At 47.6% G+C, this 24,310-nt stretch overlaps 1 long non-coding RNA gene across 4 annotated transcripts; it reads left to right on the top strand.

The window, feature by feature from the left end:
• The first annotated feature begins 490 nt into the window (after positions 1–490).
• On the top strand, positions 491–22,707 carry LOC132248455 (uncharacterized). Of its 4 annotated transcripts, XR_009459648.1 has the most exons (4): positions 491–974; positions 1,332–1,477; positions 21,629–21,805; positions 21,920–22,707. It is a non-coding gene; the product is annotated as an uncharacterized LOC132248455 (long non-coding RNA). The 4 variants fall into 4 exon arrangements; XR_009459650.1 differs by lacking the exon at positions 1,332–1,477; XR_009459649.1 differs by lacking the exons at positions 491–974; positions 1,332–1,477 and adding an exon at positions 1,504–1,716.
• Positions 22,708–24,310: the final 1,603 nt, after the last annotated feature.

Here is a 24,310-nt window from a genome sequence, read left to right as displayed (position 1 = left end):
CCACTCCCTGGTCTTATGGACCATTTCAAAACTTACAAGTAGATTTCGCTGATTTACTGCCTAGCAAATGGTTCAAGCATGTCCTTGTCATTGTGTGTTGCTTCAGTGGGTGGACAGAAGCTTCCCACACAAGAAGAGCAGATGCAGGCTCTGCAGCAAACACAGTAACGACTGAATGGATTCCACGATTTGGCCTACCGCTTACAATACATTCAGATCAGGGACCGCATTGTACTTCTCAAATCCAAAAGATTTTTAGCAAAGCTTTAGGACTTTCAGGCCAATTTCATACACCCTATCATCCAGCAAACTCAGGGAAGGTACGACGCGTTAACCGAGATATTTAAATTACCCAAACTTAGTAAGCCGACGTAACTTTCTGGCCCTGACATTCTTCCGATTGTGCTACTGCACCTCAGGAACATGCCTAATATAAAACATGGCCCTACGCCATGTGACATTTTATTTGGTAGACCTATGAATGTGGGTTTAACCCCTGTCCAAGAGATTAAAGCAGTAGATCTGTTAGAAGGTCATGACAGTGTGTTCAGTTATAGCAAAGGACTCATGAAGACTGTCACAACTTTGTTTCCACAGGTCATTGCCGCTTTACACATTCCAACTGCTGTTCCCTGCCATGGTTTGACCCCTGGTGATTGGGTCCGAGTAAAGGAATTTCCCCAAAAGGACTGCCTGCAACCTGGACGGACTGGACCCCATCCAGTCTTGCTCGCCACTAATACTGCCGTAAAGGTGGATGGAAATTCCGCCTGGATACATGCATCTCATTGCAGAAGGACATTAATGCCAAAGAAAGAAGAAGAAATCAACCCAAAACCAGCCCAGTCGCAATTAGATCCCACTCAAACGGAAACTGAGGAATAAGGTCTGCAAGAAACGAATGAGGATACCCCTCACCTTGCTGAGCCCCCTCACAACTATAACCTTTGTCCTAGAAGACAAGCCAAGGAAAGGTAACTGATCACTGTTATTTATGTCGAGGTGAACTCATAGACAATGAAACCCCGAAGTATTGTCTGCAGAGGCAAGCCAAGCAATGCTTGCCACCATGACGGCTAAGTTCGTTATGGCTGCAGTGCTACTTAATTTAGCCGTATTAGGTGCCTCTAACGTATACCTAGGTCTGCTGCAGAAGGTATCAGTAGCCCGACACGTCGCAGATTGCTGGGTGTGTGGTCTTAGTCCTAGGGCTTGTAGCAAAGGGTTCCTTATGATACCTCGCCCCTTGCGTGTAGAAAACTGTGCAGTGGGCAGACCCAAACGATGCCACTTGGACTGATGCAAAGTACCTTTCGGTGATTCTGTTACAGGGAGAATTGTGTTGGGCACGCAACTCCTCCCAGCCAAATTTTGATTCCGTGGGAAACAGTAGCTGTTAACATTTTGATACGGGACGAGGAGTGCGGATGAACAATCATACTACAGAGAGAACGTGGTGCCAAAGTTTTCATGGATGGTATGGACCCAATAACTGCACTAGCAATGAAGTGGTCACATGTCACCATATTGGAATGTTTAAATTTAGGAGGGCATTGCTATAGACATGGCACCATAAAGTCAGCATCTCCTGACAGTTTGGAAAGGCCGTCTCCTATTGGAGCTCAGTTTACCCGAGACTGTTATGAAGGCTCTTTCAGTAATAACCAGGCCCTGCCAGGAACCTACCAGGTGTGCGGGACTAAAGTCTACCATCAGGTACTGCCACAGTGGTCCGGATACTGTTATGTCGCCTGACTAACCCCTCCAGTCTGAGCTAGAAACGTTCTGCCTCCAGGGCATCCCCGAAATGAAATAGAAAGCCCCGAGCAAGCAGATTGAGAACAGCATGTGCTAGCTACCCTTGAAACTTATACAAATCCTTTCACCTTGGGACAATTACTAGGCTGTTCTGTAGCAGGAATAAGTCCACCAATTACCGAGCCGGCGATCTCCTGTTTGGGGAGACATGCCGTACGACTACAAGCGGCAGTCGAAATATGGGCGCTAGAAACTGAAACTGCCACAGCCAGTCTGGGAAACGCTATGAAGAGCATAGGCCGACATCAAGATACTTTACGACTACTGCTTATGCAGAACCGATTAGCCCTAGACTATGTTTTAGCATCGGAAGGGGATGCCCGCGCTGCAATAGGCCAATAAGTGTTGCCCTTATGTAAATAGTACCTTTGAATTAGTAGAAAATCAAGTTAATAATGGGATGCTTCATGCTGCAAAAGCTGCTGAAGCAGCCTTTGTTCCCAAAGATTATTCAGTACACTGGTTGGAGTGGTTAGATCCTAGGGGATTATTCCAAGGTCTGCTTGGGAAAATAATATCTGCTTTGTGTATGGTTTATATTTTAGGGTTAAGTTTGTATGTGATTGTGCAACTAGTTTTCTACTGCACAAAGTTGTGTGTTAGAAAGGCTGAACACACTATCTCATCTGGGGCCAAAGATACGATTGGAAACATGGTGTTAGAACTGAACAATAATGAAATAGAGCAAGAGAAACTATGGACAGACCTGTGCCAAATATAAATATAGTGATGCTCCTTTGGAAGGAGCAAAGGGGGGAAATGAACGGGAAAACAATATGGTTCCAGTCTGCTATTTTGCTAGTCAGCGAGTCATGTAGCCCGGTCATGACTTTGCTGTTACAGACTGGTTTAAAGTGGCGTGTGTCTCCAGGAACAAGTTGACGACATGCGCAGACCTGTCTGTGTCGTGGCTCAGGTCGATCGGTTATTACTGTTGCTATGCTTATGACGTCACGATTTCTATAGAACCCACGTACTGCCTGTGTTCAGAATCGGGCCTCATGGCAAAATTCTGGTTTTGTGTATGCCGCTGACCAGGAAGGCTTTCTTTACTAAGCTATGATTTTACACTTCAGTGGCCTTGTTCATTAGAGCCTCTGGCCAATGAACCACGGGACAAAGTGTTCCCCCACAGACCTGTTGTCTGACCCTGATGCAGACCGGCACACTGATTTTATTTGTTCACCCATTCTGTCCCCCTAGTAGTTGGTGTCACCATAACTAGCCCTGGATTCCTTTCCGAATCGGTTGCGTAACCCTAGCACTCAGCTTATCCCTAACCGGACCCAGATTTTGTTGTGAATACGTTCTCCAATCCTAGCATTCGGTGTAAGCCTTACAGGATACGGATTCATTTGTGGACCTGTTTCCTAATTGTAGCACGCAGCGTAACGCTCAGTTGACCTGGATTCATTTGTTGACCTGTGCTGTACCCATAGGTCTTGGCACTGTAGGAGAAGAAAACCCCCGGCCTTAAGCTGTTTGTAAGGAGTGCTTGGTTGAATTCTCAAGAACTACGGAGCAGACTTACGATGTGAATAGGTCAACCCATAATGTCCCCAGGCTTGCACTTTGCCGTGTTGGCAGGTTCCGGGTTCCACCTAGTTGTCTATTCAACTCGTTATGTCTTCTCTCATGTGACCTGCCCTTGAAACCAACATATAAAAGGTTTGCTTTGATTGCATGCCGTGGACAGGCCCAGTGCCTCCCTCCTGCAGCTGCTTGTTCGCGAAGGTGTGTGACAACGTTGTGATGAAATAACAGAGCGACGCTTGTTTCTTCCACAGCATTACCCCTTGCTGGCCTTGGATTAATTTCTGACTCTGTTCCCTCACCCTATCACTTGGCGTCAGTCTAAATGGCTCTGGATTAGTTTGTGCACCTGTGCCCTCACCCTAGCACTCGGTGCAACCCATACTGGGCCTGGATTCATTTCTGAGTCAGAGCCCTGATCCTAGCACTTAGCCTAATCCTAACTGGATCGGCAGTTGTTTCGAGATATGTTCCCTAACCCTAACTGTTCCCCTAACCCTCCCTGGACTGTGATTCATTTCGGGACCCGTTCTGTCCCAGTAGCACTTGGCCTAACTGTAGCTGTTCCAGGAGTCACTTCAGAATCTGGTCCCTAACCCAAGCACTTGGCCTGACCCTAACTGGCCTCAGATTTGTTTCTGAATGCGTCCCGTAACTGTACTGCTCGTCGTAACCCTAACTCGACGTGGATTTGTTTTTGAATATGTTCCCTACCCGTACCACTCGTCGTAACCGTAACTGGCTCTGGATTTGTTTGTGACTAAGTTCCCTAACCGTAGCACTTGCAGTACCCCTCACTGGACCGGGACTCATCTCTGAAGATGTTCCCTAACCCTAGCCCTCAGCCTCACAGTAATTAATCCAAGGCCAGCAAGGGGTAACGCTGTGGAAGAAACAAGCGTCGCTCTGTTATTGACACAGATTTACTCGTGGACCCGTGCTGTCCCCTTAGCACTTGGCCTAACCCTAACTGGCCCTGGATGCATTTGTGGATCTGTTCCCTAACCCTAGCCCTTGGCACAAGCCTAACAAACCCTGGAATTGTTTATGAGTCTGTTCCCTAACCCTAGCACTCAGCGTCACCCTAAGTAGCCCCTGACTCATTTCTGCATCTGTGCTGTAACTGTAGCATTTGCTGTAACCGTCATTGTACTTGGAGTCATTTCTAAATCTGTTCCCTAACGCTAGCCTTCGGCCTTGACTTGGATTCGTTTGCGGGCCTATTCTGTCCCGCTAGCCCTCGGCCTAACCCTAACTGGCCCTGGACTTATATGTTGACCCGTTCTGTGCCCCTAGCACTTGGCCTAACCCTAACTGCCCCGAATTCATGTCTGAATCTGTCCTAATCCCAGCACTTGACGTCATGCTTCCTAGGCCTGACTTCATTTCTGAATCTGTCCCTGGACCCTAGCACTCAGCCTGACCCTACCTGGCCCTGGAGTCATTTGCGGACCTGGTCCCTAACCGTAGCGCTTTCCCTACCCCTAACGGGGCACGGATTCATCTCGGAACACGTTCCCTACCCCTAGCAACTGGTGTAACCGCAATTGGCTCCAAAGTCCTTTCTGAATCTGTTGCCTAACCCTAGCATTTGGTGGAACCCTAGCTCAATCTGGATTCGTTTCTGAATATGTTCCCAAACTGTAACACTCGGTGTAACCATAGCTGGGCCAGGATTTGTTTTGGAATGCGTTCCCAAAGCGGGGCACTTGTTGTAATGGTACCTGGACTGGGGTTTGTTTCTGACTCTGTTCTCCACCCCTAGCACTTGGCCTAAGCCTCAGTGGCCCGAAAATCATTTTTGAATCTGTCCCCTTCACCCTAGCAAGTGGCCTAACCCTAAGTGGCTGTGAATTCGTTTTGGAATCCGTTCCCTAACCCTACCACTTGGCCTAACTCTAATGGGGTGCAGATTAACTTTTGAATCCATTGCCTAACACTTGGTGTATCTCTAAGTCGGTCTTGATTTGTTTCTGAAATTGTTCACTAACCCTAGCACTCGGCGTAACCGTGACCTGGGCCGGAGCCATTTATAACTCTGATCCCTAACCTTAGCCATCGGCGTAACCCTAACGGGCTCTGGATTCTTTTGCGAAGATGTTGCCGAACCCTAACACTTGGTCTACCACTAAATGGACTCGGAGTGGCTTCTGGACCCGTTCTGTCCTCCTAGCACTCGGCCTTAGCCTAAGTGGCCCCGGATGTATTGGTGGCTGTGTTCTGTCTCCCTAGCAGTAGGCCTAGCTGTAACTGGCTTTGGATTAATTTTGGAATCTGTTGTCTAGCTGTAGCACTTGGCCTAACCCTAAGTAGCCCCGGAATCATTGTTGGATCTGTTCCCTAACCCTCGGACTTGGCGCAACCCTAACAAGCCCTGGATTCATTTATGTGTTTGTTCCCTAACTCTAGTTCTCGGTGTAACTGTCACTGGCTCTGGAGGTGTGTCTGCGTCTGTTCCCTAACCCTCACATTTGGTGTAACCGAGTGGACTTAAAGGTAACTGTAGCTCTGTAACAAGGCCTGGATTCATTTCTGAATCCGTTCTCTGATTGTCGTACCTGGGCCAACCCGAACTGTCTCTGGATTCGTTTCTGCATCCGTTTCCTAACCCTAGCACTCGGGGTAATGCTAAGTGGACCCGGATTTGTGGTTGAATCTGTTCCCGAACCCTAGGAGTTGGCCTACTGTTATCTGGCCCTGAACTTGTTTGTGGACCTGTTTCCTAACCCTAGTACTGTGAGCAACTGTAAGTGCACCCGGCTTCATTCGTTGACATGTATTGTCCCTGCTAGCACCTGGCGTAACTCTACACGGCCCCGGGTTCATTTCTGAATCCGTTCCCTAACCCCCGCACTCGGCGTAAGCGTAACTGGACTTGGATTCGGTTGTGAATCCGTTCCCTAACTCTAGCCCTTGGCGTAACCCTAACTGGCCCTGCATTCATTTCTGAATATGTTCCCTAACGGTAGTCGTCTGCGTAACCGTAACTGGGCCTGGATTTGTTTGCGGACCCGTTCTGTCCCCACTAGCACTCGGCGCAACCCCAACTGGGGCTGGATTAATTTTTTAATCTGTTCTGCAACCCTACCACTTGGCGTAACCCTTACCAGCCCCCGATTTTGTTTCTGAATCCATTCCCCAACCCTAGCACTTGGCGTAAGCCTAACTGGACACGGAACCATTTGCGGACCTGTTCCGTAACCGTAGCACACAGCGTAACCCTAAGCGGACCTGGATTCATGGGTGGACTTGTGCTGTCCCCCTAGGACTTGGTGCTGTTGGAGAAGACAACTCCAGGCCTTAATATGTTTGCCAGGAGTGTTTTGTGGAATGTTCCTTAGCCACTGAGCAGACCTATGTTGTCAACAGGTCTACGCGTAATTTTCCTATGTGGGCAGTTTGCCGCATTTGCGGGTTCTCGGTTCCAACTAGTTCTGTGTTCAACTTGCTATATCTTCTGTCATGTGACTTGCAATTGACACATTTAAAAGGTTTGCTTTGATGGTATGTGGGGGACAGGCTCAGTGCTTCCCTCCTGCAGCTGCTTGTAAACAAAGGTCTCTGACGACTTTGTGACTAAAGAGCAGTGACGTTTGTTTTCTCCTGTATTCTTGGTGCTGTGAGGCGTGGATGGCCACGCCTGGCTGTGAGTACTGTGATCCTTGTGGACCCTTCCCCTCTGATTCCCCAGGCACCAAATCAAGGTAAGAGCCCTTTTGAAATCTCTAAAGGGGTTATTGGTGGAGGACTGTCTGTGTGGGTCGGGAAACCAGCTCAAGCTTACGTGTTCTGCACTTGTGAAACAATCTTCACACTGCAGCCTTTGTTTGTATGTAGGAACGTAGCTTAACATTAAAAGGGTACTAAAAAAGTCTAGAGTTAGGAATAGAGAAAGCTGGGGAATAGTGTGGATGTTTTCCCTGGTATTGTTGACCAAGACTGGGACTACATATATATTGTTGAGTGCTGTGCCTTAGTGCCAAAGTTCCTTTGAATGAATGAAGATGAGTCGCTGACCAGCTCTTAGACTACGGTTGGGTCTAGCCATCCCAAGGCTGTCTAGAAAGGCAGAGTTGGAAGCAAGGGGGCCCAACTGGAACCTGGTGACCCAGTGGACAGCTTTATCCTTTCCCCATCCATGGAAATTTTCCAGGTAAGTGGTGGTTCAGTGGTGAGCATGTAAGAGAGATCCTGAAGGACCTGTGCCTTGACCTAAAAAATTACTGGCTTGTATAAGACACTGTTTCTAGTAGACCTTTAGTCACCCCGGCCCCTGTCCTTCTCCTGAATTTGTTAGCTCCCCTTCAATGGCCAAAACCTTCTGTACCACCGTCATAATCAGATAATGATTATAAACCCGTGGCCAGACCCCCTATCCCACCTGATCCGTTCATTCCTGTGCCGGCAGGGAACTCGGGAAATCATGGGAAGGCATCACCCCGACTGCCTCCCGGGGAGCACCCAAGTCATGAGCCTGTAGATAAATCAAGGCATCCCCCTCCAGGATCACCTTCCCTGAACAGTGATCCAACTCCCATAGTTATTTGTACCCAACAACGAGTACCTGCCTCTAGCCTTCTGGTTCCCCTAAAACCCCCAGGCTCGCAGATGATCCTGAAGTAGTCCTAAGGTGCTTCAAACCATTTGCATGACTTATCGCCCCTCCTGGACAGGTGTCACGCAGCTTCTCAAAAGCCTACGAACCTCAGATGAGAAGATCCAAGTACTACGCCACACTGACCAATTTCTAGCCAATCAGCAGCATCCAAACCACTCCATGCCTAATGGCATACCTAGGCAAGATCCAAACTATAATGAGAACCAGGAAGAGGGACCGAATGCCATACGTATACCAAAAAGGACTTAAAAAAAAGAAAAGGGGAGGCAGGAGACACAACTGCAGACTGGTCCAAAGTGACAGCTACTGTTCAGGGGCCAGAAGAACACCCTTCAGACTACTTTAAAAGGCTCTGTAAAGTTAGATGTCAGTATGGAAACATGGACCCCGAGACACCTGCCACTTTGCCCGTGTTAAGACTTGTATTCCTAAGTCAGGCTAGCAAAGATATTAGGAAGAAGTTCCAACATGAGACTGAGAGTGTTGAGACTAAATCCATGGCAGAAATCTTAGCCATTGCTACTGAAACTGTTAATGGAAGGGAAGTAAAAAGGAAGGATGAAAAACAACAGGTGCCGAAGAACCAGTCTTCTGAGATCAGTAAGCTGCCTGCAGGTTACTTCTCTACACAATTAGATCCCGTGGCAAAGGGGGGAGTAGGCTGCCTTTGCGCAGTGGCAGCAGCTGCACGAATAGTTGAGAGAGCCCAGGAATTAGTCCTCGGATACCCCCTTATCCTAAAGGCTCCACACGCAGTAGCCCTCCTCCTGCCGAAAAATACTCAACATTTTTCTCATAACAGACTGACCATATAGGAAACCACACTTTGAATGGCTGCAAACCTGGTCATAGAGAGATGCAATACACTGAATCCGGCTACCTTATTATCTGTACCTAGCGACGGGGAACCAGACTCCCACGATTATCTTCAAGTTGCAGCATTTTTAGACAACCCCAGGGCAGATCTCAGTGACTTCCTCTTAGACAACCGTGACTTAACTGTTTTCTGCAAATAGCTCGTCAAAAACAGGCAATGGAGCTAGAAACCCCGGTTATGCAGTAGTAACTCCATTTGAAGTACTTGAAGCTGAACCACTGCCTGAGCAGCTTGGCGCGGTAGTGGACTGTGGCTTCCAACTTGTGCTGTGCCCTGGTCCCTCAACAGGCTGCCTTTGCTTTTTCTCGGAGCAAAATGCCAAAAGGTCTCGCACGTGTACTGTGACACAGGGAAGAGTACAATTGCTTGTTTCTTGAGAGCTATATAGAATGATAGGCAGGATGTGTATTACTGCAAAAGTGTGTCTCAAGGTGTGACCTTCTGAATGTCCTGGAATGGTTTCTCTTTAGTGAGATTAACATTTTTCTTTACTTTCTGTACCTGACCTTTTGTGAGGGAAACTAGTTAAGAAGGACAGGATAGGGCAATTGCCAGACGGAAGGATAGTGCTACATAAAGCAGCCCTTTAACCTTATGTACAACAACTGTACTGAAGCAAGCATTTATGTTGCCAAAAACTTGCTGCTATCACTAATAGACTGTTGTATGCGCCCAGAGCCTACCAGGAAGCAAGAAGAATACAAATATCTAGCAAAATTAATCAGAACCGAACCACACAGAAATTTACATACCGAAAAGTGTCTTCCAAAATTCCCTCTGGACAATTTGAGCACAGGGGGGACCTGTGGTGAGCATGTTTGTTATTACCGTGAATTAGGATAGGTTAACACCAATTTAGATTATTAAGATGTATGAGCTTTGCAGCTGAATACAAGGCATGTCCTGTGGCCTAGCCATGCTGCTGAGCACAAGGCAGAATGATAGCTATGCCTTTGCTTGTGTCAAGTAATCATGTTAACTGTGTTAACCATTTCCTGAGTAAAATGCAGCAAGTGGATTGGTGTCTGTGTGCTGTAAACCAGATACAGCAAGGAACAAGTTAACACAAAGAAGCCATTGTTCTAAGAACAGTGGTCGTGTCCTTAGGAAGTATCTAGTACTGTGCAAGTGCCTGCTAACCTATCCTACTGTTACTGTTACTTAACTTTTAGCTTTTAGAAAGGGCTAGGTCAGCAAAATAGAAATATGCCGTCACGAAGATTTGCGGAGCACCGCCCAAGTGTTGCTTTTGATAACCCTGTAGTCTTGCCTTGCTGTAAAAAGTATAAAAGACCGCGCCACCCTTAAGGGGGGGCCATTTTGCCTTTTGCTGGCTTTAGGGTCTTTGCTTGAGCTAATACACAGCTGTCAATTCTTTACCTGCGTTGTCTGGTCCCTATCCCTATTGCAGCTAGACAACGAACTCTAGCGAGTTTTCTCCCACCACAGTTGGTGTTCCAAACCTTCTGATATTAGCATCCATTCAGCAGATGATCTTGTGTTCTGTGGTGCATTCTTTTCCTACAAGTGTTCCTTTGGTTGCTATGCAACTGGCACATGAGTACATCCCACCAAAGGTGCAACAGTTGTGTCTAATGTGATACTGGGTCAATTGCGATTAGTCTTTCAATTGTTGTGCAGGGACCATTGAAAGACACTCTAGCTAAAGGACAATATTCAATGCCTTGCAGGATGCCTAAGTCCAAATGTTCTCACAGTGGCCCATTTTGCAGTTGGTTAGCCAATGCATGTTGACCAATCTTATCAGTTATACTAGAAGTACAAAATGGGGCAATGTAGAAGAAATCCCCAGGCCTTAATATGGTTTTAAGCAGTGCTTTGTGGAATTTTCCCTAATGACTGAGCAGACCTCTGAGGTTAGTAGGGCAACCCATAAGTGTCCTGTGTTTGCAGGTTTGAGGTTCCAACTAGTTCTCTGCTCATCCTTCTTACATCGTTTGTCAACTGACATGACATCGAAACATCTAAAAGGTGTGCTTTGATTTTCTGCGGTGATGTTGACTACCTCTGCTGCAGTGGCTTGTGAACAAGGGTGTCTGACAACTTTGGGACTACATAACAGAGTGATGCTTGTTTTTTTCCACAGCGTTACCCCTACCCGGACCTGGATGGAGTTCTTAATTTGTTCTGTAATCCTAGCACTCGGCCTAACCCTACGTGGGCCTGGATTCATTTCGGAGTCTGTGGTGTCACCGTTGGGATACCTCCTTAGTGGACCCGGATTCATTTGTGGACTTGTGCTGTCCCCCTAGAACTTGGTGTAACCCGAAGCGTCTGTGGATTCAGTAGTGGCCCCATTGTGTCCCCCCTAGCACTAGGCCTAACTCTAACTGGCCTGGGATTAATTTCGGCACCTGTGGTGGAACCCAGGAGTGGGTGTTAACCTGAACGGGCCTTAGATTTATTTCAGAATCTGTGCCCTAACCCTAGCACGTGGTGTAACCCTAACTGGGCCCGGAGTCATTTGTGTCCCCGGTCTGACCCTCTAGCACTTGGCATAAACCCAACTGCACCCGGATTCGTTTGTGGACCTGTTCCCTAACGCGAGCACTTGGTGTAACCCTCGCTGGCCCGGCATTCATTTGTGGGCCTGTTCTGTCTGTGTAGCACTTGGCCTACCCCTAACGGAGCCTGGAATCATTTCTGAATCTGTTCCCCGAAGATAGCAGTTGGTGTAATGCTAAGTGGGTTGCATTCATTTGTAATCCTGTGTCCGAAGGCAAGCACTTTGTGTAACCGTCCGTGAGGCTGGATTCATTTGTGGACCCTTGCTGTCCACCTAGCACTTAGTGCAACCCTAAGTGGCTCTGGATTGGTATCTGAATCTGTTCTCCAACCGTAGACCTTGCCCTCACTGTAACTGGCCCCAGATTCATTGGTGCACCTGGTCTGTCTGCTTAGCATGTGGCGCAACTCTAAGTGGCCCTGGATGCATTTCTGAACCTGTTCCCTAAGCCTAGCACTTGGTGTAACCCTAACTGGAGTTGGATACAGTTTTGGACCGGGTCTGTCCCCCTAGCACTCGGCCTAAACCTAATTGGGCCCAGATTTGTGTGTGGACCCGTTTCCTAACCGTAGCACTCGGTGTAACCCTAACTGGCCCTGGATTCATTTGTGGACCTGTTCTGTCTCCCTAGCACTCGGTGCAACGGTAAGTGAGCCTGTACTCATTCTGGAATCTGTTCTAACACCGTAGCAGTTGATGTAACGCTCACTGTGCCTGGATTTGTTTCCGAATCTGTTTTCTAACCCAAGCAGTCAGTGTAACCGTACGTGGACCCCGATTCATATGTGGACCCCTGCTGTCTACCTAGCGTTTGGTGCAACCCTAACTGGCCCTGGATTTATTTGTGCATCTGGTCCCTCACCCTAGCAGTTGGCGTAACCGTAAGTGGCTCTGGAAGGACTGGTGCACCTGTGCTGTCTGCCTAGCACTTTGTGTAACCGTAGGTGGCCCTGGATGCATTTGTGACTGTGTTCCCTATGCTTTGCACTTGGTGTAACTGTAACTGGGCTTGCAAACCTTTGTGGACCCATTCGGTCCCCCTAGCACTTGGCGCAATCCTAACTGGGCCTGCATTTCTTTCTGAATCTGTTCCCTAACCCTGGGTAAGCTTCTGAATATGTTCCTTAACCCTAGAATTTGGTGGAACCCTACCTGTATCCAGATTCATTAATGAATCTGGTCCCTAACCCTAGCACTTGGCCTAACTGTAACTGGGCCTGGATTCATTTCTGAATATGTTCCCTAATGCGAGCAGTTGGCGTAATCCTAAATGGGCCGGGATTTGTTTATGGACCTGTTCCCTAACCCTAGCACTCGCCATAAGCCTAACTGGCCCTGGATTCATTTTGGGATCTGTTCCCTAGCCCTAGCATGTGGTGAAACCCTAACTGGACTCGGATACATGTGTGGACCCGGTCGGTGCCTCTAGCACCGGCCATAACTCTAACTGGGCCCAGAATAATTTCGGAATCTGTTCCCTAACCCTAGATTTTGGTGCAACTCTAACCGTATGTCAGTTCATTCCCGCCAAATGTGTTCCCTGACTGTAGCACTCGGCGTTACCCTAACTGGACCTGGATTTGTTTGTGGACCTGTTCTCTAACCGTAGCACTCGGTGTAACTGTAAGCAGACCTGGATTCATTTGTGGACCTGTTCTGTGTGCCTAACACTTGCCCTAACCCTAACTGAGCCTGGATTAATTTCTGAATCTGTTCCCCCACCCTAGCAGTTGGTGTAAAGCTAAGTGGGTCTGGATTCATTTCTAATTCTGCTTTGCAACCCTAGCACTTGGTGTAACCCAAACTGCACCTGGATTTGTTTGTGGACCCGTTCTGTAACCCTAGCACTTGGTGTTATCCTACCTGGCCCTGGATTCATTTGTGGACCTGTTCTGTGTGGCTAGCACTTGGCCTAACCCTAAGTGAGGCAGGAGTAAGTGTTGGGTCTCTTCCCCCACCCTAGCAGTTGGTGTAATGCTACCTTGGCATGGATTCATTTGTGATTTTGTGTCCTAACCAAACCACTTGGTGTAACTGTATGTGGAGCTTGATTTATTTGTGGACCCTTGCTGTCCACCTAGCAGTTGGTGTAACTGTATTTGGCCCAGGATGCATTTGTGGAATATTTCGGTCAACCTAGCACTTAGCGCAACCCTAAGTGGCCCTGGATTTGTGTCTGAATCTGTTCCCTAACCTTAGCACTTGGCCTAAGTGTAAGTGGCCGCGGATTCACGGGCGCACCTCTGATGTCTGACTAGCACGTGGAGTAAACTTAAGCGGCCCGGCATGCATTTCTGCGTCTGTTCCCCACCCCTAGCACTCGGTGTAACCGCAAGCGGAGCTGGATACATTTGTGGACCCGTTCTGTCTCCGTAGCACTTGGCTTAACCGTAACTGGGCCCGGACGCATTTCTGAAAACGTTCCCTAACCCTAGCAGACAGTGTAACCGTAACTATATGTGGATTCATTTTGTAATCTGTTCCCTAACCCCGGCACTCTAACTGGGCCCGGATTCGTCTGTGGACCTGTTCCCTAACGCTAGCATTCGTAGTAACCTTAACTGGCCTTGGAATCATTTGTGGACCTCTTGTGTCTGCCTAGCACTTGGCCTAAGCCTAAGTATGCCTGCATTCATTTCTGATTTTTTTTTGTAAGCAAAGCACTTGGTGTAAGCCCAAGTGGCCCCGGATTCATTTGTGAATCAGGTGCCTCACGATAGCACTTAGCCCAATCCTAAGTGGCCTTGGGTTCATGGGTGCACCTGTTCTGTCTGCTTAGCATTCGGTGTCACCCAAAGTGGCCCTGGAGGCATTTCTGAATGTGTTCCATAACCTTAGCACTCGGTGTAACTATAACTGGACTTGGATACATTAGTGGACCAGTTCTGTTCCCCTAGCATGTGGGCCAAGTCTAACGGCCTGGATTCGTTTCTGAATCTGTTTCCTAACCCTAGCACTTGACCTAACCCTAACTGGGCCCAGATGACTTTCTGAATAATTTCTGTAACCCTAGAATTGGTTGTAATCATACCTGTATTTGGATTCATTTATGAATCTGTTCCTGAACCTTCGCACTCGGTCTAACCCTAATTGGCCCTGGATTTGTTTTGGTAGCCTTTCCGTCAATCTAGCACTCGGTGCAGCCCTCACTGGCCCTGGACTCATTCCTGAATGTGTTTTGTAACCCTACCAGTGGGTGTAGCCATAACTGGACTTGGATACATTTGTGGACCTGTTCTGTCCCCCTAGCACTTGCCCTACGCCTAACTGGGCCTTGATTTGTTTGTGGACCCATTATGTAACGGTTCCACTTGGCATAACCCTCTGTGGGCCTGGATTCGGTTGTGGACCCACTCCCTAACCCTAGTACTTGGTCTAAGCCAGACTGGGCCTGGATTGGCTTGTGGACCCATTTCATAACCCTAGCACTTGGTCTAACCCTAACTGGGCCTGGACTGATTTTGTAATACGTCCCCTAACCCTAAAATTTGGCGCAACTGTAACTGTATTTGGATTTGTATCTGAACCCGTTGCCCTAACTTCAGCACTTGGCCTAACCCGAACTGGACCCAGATGTGTCTGTTGACAGGTTTGGTAACCCTAGCAACTGGTGTCACCGTAAATGGCCCAGGATTCATTTGTGGGCCTGTTCTGTCTGCGTAGCATTCGGCCTAAATCTAACTGAGCCTGGATTAATTTATGAATCTCTTTCCCCACTGTAGCAGTAGGTGTCAACGTACCTGGGTGTGGAATCATTTTTGAATGCGTTTCCTAACCCAAGCACTTGGTGTAAGCCTGTGTGGTGCTGGAATTGATTTGTGGACCCTTGCTGTTCACCTAGCACTTGGCCTTATCATAAGTGGCCTTGGATTCATCGGTCTACCTGTTCCGGCCGCCTAGCACTCGGTCTAACCCTACATGGGGCCAGATTCATTTATGAGTCTGTTCCGCAACCCTAGCACTCGGGCTAAGCTTACCTGGGTTTGGATTCTTTTACGGCCTTGTTGTCTCTGCGTAGCACTGGGCGCAGCCCTACCTGGGGCTGGATTCATTTCTTAATATGTTCCCTAACTGTAGCAGTTGGTGTAACCCTAATTGGATGTGGATGCCAGTCTGAATCTGTTCCTTAAGTCTTGTACTTGGCCTAACCCTAAGTGGTCTTGGAGTCCTTTGTGGAGCTGTTTGCTAGCTGTAGCATTTGGTCTAACTGTAAGTGGGTCTGGATCCTTTATTGAATCCATTCCGTAAGGGCATTGCTTGGTGTAACAGTAACTGGGTCTGGCTTCATTTGTAGAATTGTGGTCTCGGCCTAGCTGTCGGTGTCACTCTAAGTAGGCCTGGATTCAGGTCTGAATTTGTTCCCTAATCTTGGTACTTGTTGTTCCTGCTTACTGGACCCCGGTGTATTTGAGGCCCTGTTTTGTTCCCCCAGCACTCGGCATAATTGTAACTGGCCCTGGAATCATTTCTAAATCAGTTCCCTAACCGTGGCACTTGGTGGAACTGTAAGTGGTTGTGGAGTTGGTTGTGGACCTGTTCTGTTCCATAGCACTTGGTGTCACCCTTAAGTGGACCTGGAGTAATTTCTGAGTCACATGTAGCAAGACCTATGGTTTGTTAAAAGTAATATTTCTGGAAAGCAAATATGCGTTCCCTCCCCTTCTGCAACCATGTCTGACCTAGACAGAGATAGATATACTTTTAGCTATAGGGCATACAGAGGTACCACTTTTTGCTAGCAACTTGGATATTGAACGAGAGACAGTTATAGGTTGTCCATTAGTGGTGTATTAATGGACAAGCTTATACAGCAATAGAAATTAGTAAGCATAAAGGAGAAATGTGTTTGGAAATGTAAGAATTTTACAATACCGATATGAAACATTTTTTTCTGGGTTTGGCCTGTGTTGCTTGTACTGTATATCATTGGGAGATGTGATGGGGAGAGAGACAATGCTAGAATGAGTCTTGACATATGAGTCTGTGTACCTGTGCCAGGTAAATTGGGTCCCTGATGAATCAGAACGGTTGATTAAGATTCAATGGTAGCAGGTGTGTGCAGAATGGCCTGTCATGACTGGGTCCTGACCTTGCATGGATTCACCCAGGAACCACTGATGTCACCCAGCAGGAGAGAGAAGACCTGCATTTGAAAAATTAAAGTCTGTGCAGGAGGAGAAACGGTACACTTGTATGCTGTCAGTACAGAAACGCGAGCAGCAGCCGGTTCCTTCACCAGCGGCCTTGCCGGGTTTTGCAGCGGCTCCGCAGCCGGTTCCCTCCCCCGCTCTCCTACCGGCTCGCGTCGGCTCCGGCTCCGCAGCTGGTGTTCTCGTGGCGGCGGCTGTCGCCGCTCCCGGCGCTGCTGCAGCTTTGTCTGGCCGAGGTGGAGAAACCCCGTGCGTGCCCGCCGGGGACCTCGGGCTTCCCCGCGGGCTCCGTCTTCTCCTGCAGCCTCCCGGCGCTGCTTCCGGGGCCGCACTTTATTCCCGCGGGGAGGCGTTTCTCGCGGCCGTCACCCGCTCTCAGCTGGATGTGAGCGTGGCTGACAAAAGGCACGGGGGATTTCCCGGCGTGCGCGTTTCTGCGGTCCGTGGCTCCTGTAAGGGGTAAGTAAGTGCTTCCTTTTTCGTTGCCTTTGCGCTGGGGGTTTCCTATAGCCCCGATGTCCCTGGGACCGACAGGGACTGAGGAGATGAGCTTCATGTCATGTATCCGGTTGAGAGGCTGTGGTTATAACCCTGTTTGGACAGCAGCGAGGTGAAGGAGAGATATAGTGGGAAATGAGTATCAAGTTACAGCCTGGGACAGTTAGGAAGACAGTTTACCTGCAGACGGATTGTCTGTTAGAGGAGCTCAGGGCTTGCATCAAGGTGGCTCTAATGCTCTGTGCCATTGTGTACGTGTTTGCCTTGGAGTAGTTTGGCAGTGTTGTACTATCTCCTGTGTTTAATGCTACCACTGTGATTTGCCAACCTGAGTGGGGTCAGGTTTGATGGTATTACAAACGTTCCCTGTAATAATTTGAAGCATCATTCTGTCTCTCTGTGTAGTGCAGCTGGCACCCGTGTTAAGTAGGGTTGTAATATCGTATGGCTTTGTACTGCCTTTGTCTTGTCATTATTTGGTGCTTTGCTCAGTTTGGCCTTTGCTGCTGTTCCCTTTCGTTGCCTTTGGGTGCTGTCCCGTGACTTTGTGGGGTGCATTTGTATGTTTCGAGCGTCTCTCTGCTGCCTGTTTGCAGCTGCTGTGGTTAGGGTTGTGGTGGTGGGAATGTTTCCAATTTGGAGCACCTAATGTTGCAAAGTGTAACTTTGGTAGCTGCTGCAGAGCCATGCTGTGTCTTCTCCGAACCCAGAGGGCCTGGGTAAGAGACAGATTTTCCCTTAGTCCCAGTGTCCATGTCAAGCAGGTTCCTTTCGAGTTGTGCTGCAGCTCTGGTCGGAGTTGTGTTCTCTGTGCTGGGGTGCGTTTTGGTTCTGTAGGCTTTGGACATTGGCTTTCAAGTACTTGAGGTCACTTTAAGCTGTCATTACTGTTTAGCCCTGTGGTGGGAGAAACCTCCCTAAGGTCTGTTGTCTAGCTGTAATTTGACTGACAGACAACGCGGGTAAAGAAAGACAGCTGTTTATTTGCTCGAGCAAAGACCATCAAGCCAGCAAAAGGCAAATTGGCCCCCCCTCAAGGGTGAGGCGATCTTTTATACTTCTTACAACAAAGCAAGACTATATGGTTAACAAAAAGCAATACTTGGGGCGGTGCTCTACAAAGCTTTGTAACAGCAGATTTCTATTAAGCTGAACTAGCACTTTTTAAAAGCTAAAAGTTAAGTAACAGTAACATTATGTTAGCAAAACCTTACACAGTAGAAGACACTTCTCAAGGACACAACCAGTAAGCTCAAACAATGGTTTCTGTGTCTTATCTTACTTCTAGCTGTAGGTGTTTTTTTTTTTAGCACACAGACACAGATTCACTTTTTAACTCAGAAAATGCTTGTTGCAGTTAAAATGATTACTTGACACAAGCAAAGGCCTAGCTATCATTCTGCCTTGTGGTCAGCTGCATTACTAGGCCACAGGTCATGCCTTGTATTCAGCTGTAAAGCTAATACTTCTTAAAAATCCAAATTATTGTAAACCTAACAGTATGCTTTCAGAAAACTAATCTATTTCAGGGCAATGACAAACCTGCGGACTACAGCGCCAGTTGTTTAGACTAGGGATGTCTACTGTAGCAGTTCTATTCTGCCTGATAGTGAGTGTAAGGTGTTGCACTTGTACTGTGTTAACTTTGGCTTTTCAAGGTCTCCCATGTACAGGAGGCACATACCTGTCATCATACTGACCTGACATATATACCAGTGATGTACAGATAGGAAGAGACATACATGGAGATCAGTTGCTTTAGAGTCCAGGGTCCAGACACACTTAATCGGCATTGTAACACAAGTGCGTAGGTGTCGGGCGAATGCGAAGGAGTAACCTGCATGTCAGCTGTTAATAGTTGTTTGTAGTGGGAGTTGAACTGGTAATGTTAAATGTGTGGTGGATCCTAACCCTGTGGGGAGAGAACTTCCTGGGGTTCATTGTCTAGCTGCATAGCAACTAGACAATACAGGTAAAGTTTGCTGCAGTTCATTTGCTCGAGCAATGACCACTAAGGCTGGCAAGTTGCAAAATGGCCACCCTGAAAGGGTGGGGCGGTCTTTTAGACTGTTTACAACAAGGCAACGCTACAGGGTTAACAGAAGCCATACTTGGGCAGTGCTTCACAGATGTTCATAACAGTATATTTCTATTAAGTTGAACTAGCACTTTTTAAAAGCGAACAGTTCAGTAAGAGTACCATTACAATAGCCTAGCAAGACCTTGCAGCGGTAGATACTTCTTAAGGACACGATCACTGTACTTAGAACAATGGCTTTTTTAGTCTTATCCTGTTCCTTGTTGTAGCTTATGTTACAGCACACAGTTGCTGCATTTAATTCAGAAACTGGGTAACATAGTTAAAAGGATTACTTGACCCAAGTGAAGGCTTAGCTATCATTCTGCCTTGTGGTCAGTGGCATTGCTAGGCCGCAGGTCATGCCTTGCATTGAGCTGCAAAGCCCATACTTCTTAATAATCGAAATCATTGTTAACCTAACAGTATGCTATCAGAAAACTATTCTGTTTCAGTCCAATAACAAACATGCTCACTACAAACCCTAGCATTTGGTGTAAGCCTAAGTGGGTATGGATTCATGTGTGGACTTGTTCCCTCATTGTAGCACCAGCGTAATGCTAAGTTGACCTGGATTCATTTGTAGGCCTGTGCTGTACCCATAGGTCTTTGTATAGGAGGAGAAGAAAACCCCTGGCCTTAATATGTTTGTAAGGAGTGCTTCGTTGACTTTCCAATACCTACTGAGCTCACCTATGATGTTAGTAGGTCAACCCATAAATTTTCCAGGTGTGCACTTTGCGGTGTGTGCAGGTGCTAGGTAGCAACTAGTTGTCTATTGTACTTGTTATCTCTTTTGTCATGTGACTGGCAATTGAAACCAACATATAAAAGGTTTGCTTTGATTGCGTGCCGTGGACAGGCCCAGTGCCTCCCTCCTGGAGCTGGTTGTACACAAAGGTGCCTGACCACGTCGTGATGAAATCACAGAGTGATGCCTCTTTCTTCCGCGGCATTACCACTTGTTGGACTTGGATTCATTTCCGATTCTGTTCCCTCACCCTACCACTTGGCATCAGTCTAAGTGGTCCCGGATTAGTTTGTGCACCTGTTCCCTCACCCTAGCACTCGGCGTAACCTATGCTGGGCCCGGATTCATTTCTGACTCCGATCCCTAATCCTAGCAGTCGGACTCACCCTAACTAAGTGGGTTGGCATTTGTTTCAAAATCTGTTTCCTAACGCTAACCCTTGCCCTAGCCATCACGGGACTTTGATTCATTTGTGCATCCGTTCTGTCCCAGTAGCACTCGGCCTAACCGTCCCTGGCCCTGGATTCCTTCCGGAATCTATTCCCTAACCCTACCAGTCGGACTAACCCTAACTGTCCCTGGATTCTTTTTTGAATCCGTTCTCCAATCCTAGCACTTGGCGTAACCCTAAGTGGAGTTTGATTCCTTTTTGAATATGTTTCCTAATCCTAGCAACTGCTGTACCCCTAACGGGACCCAGATTTGTTTGTGGACCCGTTTTGTCCCCACTACCACTCGGCGTAACCCTCACTGGGGCTGGATTCATTTCTGAATGTGTTCCATAACTGTAGCGCTTGGCGTAACCTTAACGGGGCCTGGATTGAGCTTGGAGTGCATTCCCTAAGCTTGGCACTCCAAATCACAATAAGTGGACTCAGATTCGTTTTGGAATCCGTTCCCTAACCCTAGCACTTTGCCTAACCGTAACCGACCCCAGATTTGTTGTTGAATCTGTTCGCTAACCGTACCAGTTGTCGTAACCCTAACTCGATCTGGATGTGTTTCTGAATACCTTCCCTAACTGTACCACTTGCTGTAACTATAACTGGGCCTGGATTTGTTGGCGGTTATGTTCCCTAACCCTAGCACTTGGTGTAACCGTCGCTGGGGCGGGATTCTCTTCTGAATATGTTTGCTAAGCATAGCCCTTGTAGTAAGCCTTGCTGGACTGGGATTAATTTCAGATTATGTTTCCTAACCCTAGTCCTTGGCCTAACAGTTAATGGACTCAGCTTCACTTGTGGACCCGTTCTGTCTCTGTAGCATTTGGCCTAACCTTAACTGGTGCTGGATTCATTTGTGGACCTGTTCCCTAACTGTAGCACTTGGTGCAAGCCTAACAAACCCTGTATTTGTTTATGAGTCCGTTCCCTAACCCTAGCAGTCAGTGTAAGGCTAACTAGCCCCTGATTCTTTTCTGCATCTGTGTTGTACCCGTCGGATTTAGTGTAACCTTAAGCGTACTTGGATTCATTTATCAATCTGTTCCCTAACCCTGGCCCTTGGCCTTTCCTTGGATTCTGAAATCTCTACCGGGGTTATTGGTGGAGGATTGTCTGTGTGCGGCTCAGGAAACCAGCTCAAGCTCATGTGTCCCGAACGTCTGAAATAATCCGTAGGCTGCTTGCCTTGTTTGTATGTATGAAAATGGTTTAAAATTACAGGGGTAACAAGACAGTCTAAAGTAAATCATATAGAAAGCTGGGGAATAGTGTGGGTGTTTTGTCTGGTATTGCTGACCAAGGCTGGGACTGAATATTTTTGAGCGTTGTGTTTTAGTGCCAACGTTCCTGTTTGTGAAAGAATAATGAGTCGCTGACCTGGTCTGAGATGAAGGTTGGATCTAGCCGCGCCACGGCTGTCTAGAAAGGCAGAGTTGGAAGCAAGGGGGCCCAGCTGGAACCTTGTGACCCAGTGGACAGCTTGATCCTCTCCGCATCCATGGTAATTGTGCAGGTAAGTGGTGGTGTGGGTTCCAAACCTACTGAGATTAACAGCCATTTAGCTGATGATCTTGTGTCACAGTATTGTCAAGCATTACTAAAATGTGTCAGGTGTGTTCATTTTCAGGTGCGAGAAGATTTACGTTCACCACCAGATGTTTCCTGTCAGAATCTCATACCAGGTGATTGGATTTATGTAAAGGTCCATCATTGGAAAAATGTGCTTCAACTGACATGGAATGGACTGTTGCAGGTGCTCTGGACCAGTAACACTGCCGTTTGTTGCCAAGGTCTCTAGACATGGACCTGCACTGGAAAAAGGTATCACCTCTATTGGACCCTGAAACAGTTGCATTGCTACCTGGGCTAAGACCTTTCCCTGAGGCCAAGGACAAAGAGCATCAAGATCTTAGTATGGAAAATGAGGAGTATCAGGGTGCAAGTGCTAGTAACCTCTCCCCTGAACCGAGCACTGCAGCCTGGCCAGATTTACCAGTTGGCGATCGAAGATATTATCTCTGAGCCCAACGAATAATCTCCAGACTTTATACGTGTATATCCCAGATGGTTGTAGCGCTATTGAGCATGTGGCTGAAAGTATAGAGAAAGAAGTTGCTAAAGTTTATGAAACTGATGAATGGAGTGTGTGCACCTGTTTTGTCACATTTGGGGCCAAAGGATTTTGTAGTGCAATCATGGTCCTGGAGTTTATTGTCTTTCTACAACTGTTCCTCTTTATTGCTATGCATTTGGTACCTTAGTAGATCCCAACAAAGGTGCAAAAATTCTGTCTAATGTGATACTGGGTCAATTGCAAGTAGTCTGTCAATTGTTCTCAAGGGAGCGTTGACAGATACTGTAGCTAAGAACAAGTGTGACTGTGCCTCGCAGGATGCATAAATCATAATGTTCTGATATGGGTGCATTTTGCAGTTTGTCAGGCGAGACAAGGTTACAAATTGTATCAGTTGTATTATAAGTACAGAAACGGGGCAATGTAGAAGAAAAGCCCAGCCCTTAATATGGTTCAAAGAAGTGCTGTGTGGAATTTTCCATAGCAACGGAGCAGATCTATGGCATTAGTAGGTAACCCCATAATTTTCCTGTGTTTCCCGGTTCTAGGTGCCAGCTAGTTATCTGGTCACCTTTACTGTGTCGTCTGTCAAGTGACATGACATTTAAACATCTAAAAGGTTTGCATTGATTTTCTGTGGTGGGACTGTTCATTGCCTCCCTGCAGCAGCTGCTTGTGAACAAAGGTGTCTGGCAAATCTGTGACTAAATAACAGAATGATGCTTGTGTCTTTCACAGTGTTACCCCTACCTGGACACGGATTCATTGCTGAATTTGTTCTGTAATCCTAGCAGTGGGCCTAATCCTAAGGGGGTCTGGATTCATTTCTGACTCGGTGGTGTCACCCTGCAGTTGGGATACCTCGTAAGTGGACCCGGATTCATTTGTGGACTTGTGCTGCCCCCCTAGAACTTGGTGTAACCCGAAGTGTCTGTGAATTCAGAAGCGTCCCCATTGTGTCCCCCTAGCACTCGGCCTAACCCTAGCTGGGCCGGGATTCATTTCTGCACCTGTGGTGTAACCCAGGAGTTGGTGTTAACCTGAATGGGCCTCAGTTTCATGTCAGAATCTGTGCCCTAGCCCTAGCACGTGGTGCAACTCTAACTGGCCCCGGAATCTTTTGTGTACCTGTTCTGATTCTCGAGCACTTGGCATAAACCTAAGTGGACCCAGGTTCGTTTGTCGACCCGCTCTCTAACGCGAGCACTTGGTGTAACCCTCGGTGGCCCGGCATTCATTTGTGGGCCTGTTCTGTCTGTGTAGCACTTGGCCTACTCCTAACGGAGCCTGGAATCATTTCTGATTCTGTTCTCCCACCGTAGCTGTTGGTGTAATGCTAAGTGGCGTGGATTCATTTGTGAAGCTGTGTCCTAAGCCAAGCACTTGGTGTCTCCATATCTGGAGGTGGATTCATTTGTGGACCCTTGCTGTCCATCTAGCACTTGGTGTAACCCTAAGTGGCCCTGGATTGCTTTGTGAATCGGGTCCCTCCCCCTGGCAGTTTGTGGAACCCTAAGTGGCTGTGGATTTGTTTCTGAATCTGTTCTCTAACCTTAGCACTTGGTGTAACTGTCACTGGTCCCGGATTTGTTGGTGTACCTGTTCTGTCTGGTTAGCATGTGGTGCCACCGTAAGTGGCTCTGGATGTATTTTTGAATCTGTTTCCTAACCCTAGCACTCGGTGTAACCCTAACTGGAGTTGGATACATTGTTGGACCTGTTGTGTCCCCCTTGGACTCAGCCTAAGCCTAACTGGGGCCGGATTTGTCTGTGGACCGGTTTCCTAACCGTAGCACTCAGTGTAACCCTAACTGGCCCTGGATTTATTAGTGGAGCTGTTCTGTCTCCCTAGCACTTGGTGTTACGGTAAGTGAGCCTGGAGTCATTGCCAAATCTGCTATACCATCCTAGCAGTTGATGAAATGCTAATTGCGCCTGGATTTA

This window comes from Alligator mississippiensis, chromosome 2 (genome assembly GCF_030867095.1).
Source record: "Alligator mississippiensis isolate rAllMis1 chromosome 2, rAllMis1, whole genome shotgun sequence".
NCBI lineage: Eukaryota > Metazoa > Chordata > Crocodylia > Alligatoridae > Alligator > Alligator mississippiensis.
This window is presented reverse-complemented; position numbering and strand designations above follow the sequence as displayed.